Source organism: Rutidosis leptorrhynchoides, chromosome 11, assembly GCF_046630445.1.
Source record: "Rutidosis leptorrhynchoides isolate AG116_Rl617_1_P2 chromosome 11, CSIRO_AGI_Rlap_v1, whole genome shotgun sequence".
Taxonomy (NCBI): Eukaryota; Viridiplantae; Streptophyta; class Magnoliopsida; order Asterales; family Asteraceae; genus Rutidosis; species Rutidosis leptorrhynchoides.
This window is the reverse complement of record NC_092343.1, coordinates 340,599,712-340,604,682: the sequence shown is the minus strand read 5'-3', so window position 1 is coordinate 340,604,682 and position 4,971 is coordinate 340,599,712. Positions and strand designations below refer to the sequence as shown.

The 4,971-nt window shown below is 30.5% G+C and overlaps 1 non-coding gene across 1 annotated transcript; it reads left to right on the top strand.

Moving 5' to 3' along the window:
* The first annotated feature begins 916 nt into the window (after nt 1-916).
* Nucleotides 917-1,023, top strand: LOC139879178 (small nucleolar RNA R71). The gene has a single exon (XR_011770031.1). It is a non-coding gene; the product is annotated as a small nucleolar RNA R71 (small nucleolar RNA).
* Nucleotides 1,024-4,971: the final 3,948 nt, after the last annotated feature.

The window sequence follows — 4,971 nt, the reverse complement described above, 5'->3', positions numbered from 1 at the left end:
ATACTCGGGTGGTGGTGGTGTTGTAACTTCTTCATTGTTACTCACATCTAAAACCTTCCCATCTTCTGATGATGGTTTTTCAGAATTTGTTGACACCATGTTAACATTCTCATTCCGAGGATTTACTTCAGTATTACTCAGTAGCTTTCCTTGTTCCCTCTTACTTATCATGCTAGCAAAAGTACCTATTTGTTTTTCTAGATTCAGAATGGAAGCTTGTTGAGTTCTAAATGACTGATCAAACCTCTCATTTGTTTGGGTTTGTGATGTAATAAATTGTGTTTGAGATTCCATTAGCTTTGCCATCATTTCTTCCAGATTAGGCTTTTTCTCTTCAGTTTGTTGTGGTGGTTTATATAAGCCAAGTCTTTGTTGATTGAAAGTGTTGTTTTGAGTTGGTTGGTTATTAGGACCTTGTTGGTTGTACGAGTTGTTGTTGGGTCTATTTGGATTGTAAAGAATGTTTTGATTTTGATTGAAGTTTGGCCTTGGCGGTTGATAATTATTTTGATAATTATTTCCCGGCCTTTAATTCATGTAGGAAACATTCTCACGTTGTTCCATCGTTTGCTCAATGTGGCAATCTTTCGTTAAGTGTAGTCCACCGCATTGCTCACAACTGATTCGTATTGCGTGAATATCTTTAGTCATCTTTTCCATTCGTCTCTCGGAAGCATCTATTTTTGCGAAAACAGAATCAAATTCATGGCTAGAATCAGCTCTAGCCAATTTAGATGAATAAAAAATATCTTTTTCTTGGTGCCACTCATGCGAGTGAGAGGCTGTGTTATCAATGATTTTGTGAGCTTCAGTTGCGTTTTTCTTAATAATGGAACCACCAGCTGCTGTGTCGATGTCATTTCGTGTAGCAACGTCGACACCTTGGTAGAATATTTGTACTATTTGATAAGTGTCTAAACCGTGCTGAGGATATCCTCTCAACAACTTCCCGAATCTTGTTCACGCTTCATATAATGTTTCATTTGACTTTTGCACGAACATAATAATTTCTCCTTGAAGTCTCACGGCTTTAGATGCCGGAAATAATCTTTTAAGAAATTTCTCAACTAAAACATCCCATGTATCAATCGCTCCTTCAGGTAACGATTCTAACCAATCTTTGGCTTCTCCCTTTAAAGTCCAGGGAAACAACATGAGATAGATCTGTTCATCCTCAACTTCTCTGATTTTGAATAGAGTACAAATCCTATTAAAGGTTCGAAGATGTTCATTTGGATCTTCTTTTGGCGTACCACTATATTGGCATTGATTAGTTACCATGTGTAGGATTTGTCCTTTGATTTCATAATCTGGCGCATTAATGTCTGGTCGTGTAATGGCATGTCCTTGGCCAGTGCGTGTAGCTCTCATTCGATCTTCCATACTTAGAGGTTCCGTTATTTCCATATTTGAAATTGTTGAATCCGAATTACTAGAAAATTCTGATTTAATGGTTTGTGGTTCAGGAGGAATGATTAGTGGTTCAGGATCTTGTAATTGTCCTTGTATATCCTCCGGGTTCTCAATTGTGAAGTCGGGTTCAAAAAATGGATTATCGAAAATTTGAATTGGAGTACTTGTTCGACTAGATGATAATTCTAAAGAAAAATCCACAGCGGCAATATTAGCTAGATGTCTTGATCGAGTTACAGGTGGTGAACGTATGAAAGGTGGTGAACGTTTTGCTCGGTGCATTCACTGAATATCCTATTAGAAATTATATAAGTTATCAAATTAATAGACTTTTCTACTTTTGCTCACGTTTCGAATAGCCAAAAGATGCAGCAGTGAGCCAGGATCCTTTAAGTCAGAAAATCCACAACTCAGCCACTAACAAATCCAACTATTACTACGAAGCAGAAAATTTTGGATGTCTATTAATTCAATCGCTTACAATAATTTTTCGTCGAAATTTAAAGAAGATAGAAATCTATGTCCTAAAAACTAGAGCGTAGAAATGAGAAAGAAAAAGAGTGCGTCGAAAAATAAAAATAAGAAAGAAAAATGTCGAAACTTAAAAGTCTAAAAATTAAATATAAAAAGTTGCGCCTAAAGGTATTAAAGCTTAAAATGAATTCTATATCCAAAACGGCAATAACTTAATTAGGCACTGAAATTTATTTAAAACTAAAGCGATAACCGACGTTGTAAAATTCTAAAGCGCCTAAATCTTAATCTAAAGAAAAAGCACTTAAGGGATTTTACGCCAAAGTCTAAAAAATATAAACTAGAAATATAAATTAACTACGGCAAAAACTAAGTTTAAAAGTAGTTACGAACGATAAAAATACAAATTACAAATTAAATGATTAAAAAGTACAAATTATAACTAAAATGATAAAAATACAAATTTTATAAAAATATTATTTTTATATTATATTCTATAAAAATATAATCTATATATGTAAATAATAAATACAAAAACTTAAAATACAAATTTAAAAACAAAAACTAAATATTATTATTAAATATAAACCCTAGTTGATTTAAATAATAATAATAATAAAAATTAACCTACTGCCGTAATTAATGCGAGGCTAAGGTTTGTAGCCTGTCAGCTTCTGTCATGCGATCGCATGAATAAGAAGTTATATGGCCATGCGATCGCATGGCCTGTAAGTCCAGAAAAGTTTTGGGCTTCGTAAACTGACTCGGCCCGTTTTAAATTTTAATAATTAATATTTATTTGATTTTAATTTTACAAAATATATATTTAGAATATTTATAAAATAAAATAAACTTATATTTTAAAAACTAAAAATAAAAATACTTTTTAAGGACAAAATCTTATATATATATATATATATATATATATATATATATATATATATATATATATATATATATATATATATATATATATATATATATATATTATAATTTCTTTTAACACTTGTTATTAAAACAAAATATTTTTATGAAATTAAAATTAAAAATTATATATTTTTAATATAGCGTGTTTCACCGAGTCCCCGTCAGCGGTGCCAAAAACTTAATGTGTGCAGCGGTGTATACAAAATACTATTATTTTTACTACGAAATACTACGAAATATTACACAAGTTTTATTAATTTACGGATGGGATATACCTAAACCTTGATACAATACCTATAGGCAGTGTACCTAATCGTAGAGTAGTGTAGTTTTTAGTAAGTCCGGTTCGTTCCACATGGAGACGGCTTATTGCGTACACTATATTTTTAAACAATTATATTTATATATATATATATATATATATATATATATATATATATATATATATATATATATATATATATATATATATATATATATATATATATATATATTAGTAATATAGTAGTATTATTATTATAAATAGGGGGTTTTACCGTTTAATTACCGGTTTGACGATTTTATATTTTAAGCGTAAAGATAAATGACGATAAAATAAATGACAGAATTTAAATTGCGATAAAGTAAATTGCAGTAATTAAAATGACAGTAAATAAAGGTACGATGAAATATGAAATAAAAATATTATGCTTATTTAAACTTCCGTAATCATGATGTTTGACGTTTTGATTTTAATTAATTGTTACCCGGGTTAATTATCCTTTGTCCTGGCTTATTTGATACCTATCTGGGTTTTGCCCATAATAGTCCATCAGTCATAATTATAATATGCTCGTCAAATTAACCTTATTCCCGAAGTTAAATATTCCAACTAATTAGGGATTCGAACTGTAACAAGGTTTTAATACTTTGTTAATAATTACACCCGGTTATCGACTGCGTGTAATCTGAGGTTTTAATACTTTGTTAACAATTACACCAATTATCCTTGTATGTAATCCACCCCTGTTTTAATTAGTCCATGATACATTAATTTATTCACTTGGCCATAATGAATAATCAATTACCCAATCCATTTGATTAATTAAATGATTGTAAATGATGTCGTATAAACGTCACTAAATAGGACATTCATAATCAATTTAATAATTATTAAATTAACTAATTTGAAAATAGGTTCGACAGGTTCCAACGAGTTGTCATTCGATTAGACAATACCCCACATCTATTAATAGTCATTAGTCCAATGTCCACAAGTGTCGGTCTTTTGTCCAAACCCAAATTATGGTACAAAATTCAATAACCCCATCTTAATATTTAGTCTAACATCACGATTACTTTAGCTTAAATAAGCATAATAATAACTTAGTTACGAGACATTAATTTAAAAAGGAAGAACATAGCTTATAGTGGTTATTAATCGCGTAGCGTTACACGAACAGAGTTCCGACTTTAAAACCCGTAAAACATTTCTTACAATAACCCAATTATTATTAATCTTATATTAAACTTAATACTATAAATATAAATATAAATATAAATATAACATACAGAAAGAAAGAAAGAGAGAAAATAAATGTGAAGAGGTGTGTTTCATTCGGCAGAAATCGTTGCCTTTTATAGCACTTGGCCAACTTTTCAGGGCCATGCGATCGCATGGCCTTGATGCCTTGCTACCATGCGATCGCATGGCAGGCTACTCCAGCTCACATTGCAATTAAAACATGGGCGGCTGTTGAATTATTATAATATGTAATATAATATATATAATTATATATATTATATTATATTCTTGTGCATAGTAGACTTGTAATTTTAAGTCTGTTGTTTCGCGCGTTGATGCTTGATTTATGTCTCAGTTCCGGATTTTTAAACGTCCTTTCATACGCGTAGATATCTTGTACTTTGCGTTTTGCAATTTGTAATTTGCACAAAAAATTATTTTCCTTAACTCCCAAAATCCGCGCTAGTCTTTAAATCACTTTTAGTGGCACTTTTGAGTGCACTATGGCTTTAGTGGCACTTTTCAGGCTTTAGTGGCACTTTTTCTTGAATTCTTTAATCTTCGTGCTTCGTCTTCACATTTATTTATTTAAACAATTACAACTTAAAAATAGAATAATTACAACTAAAAACTTTACATATTGAGATGATATC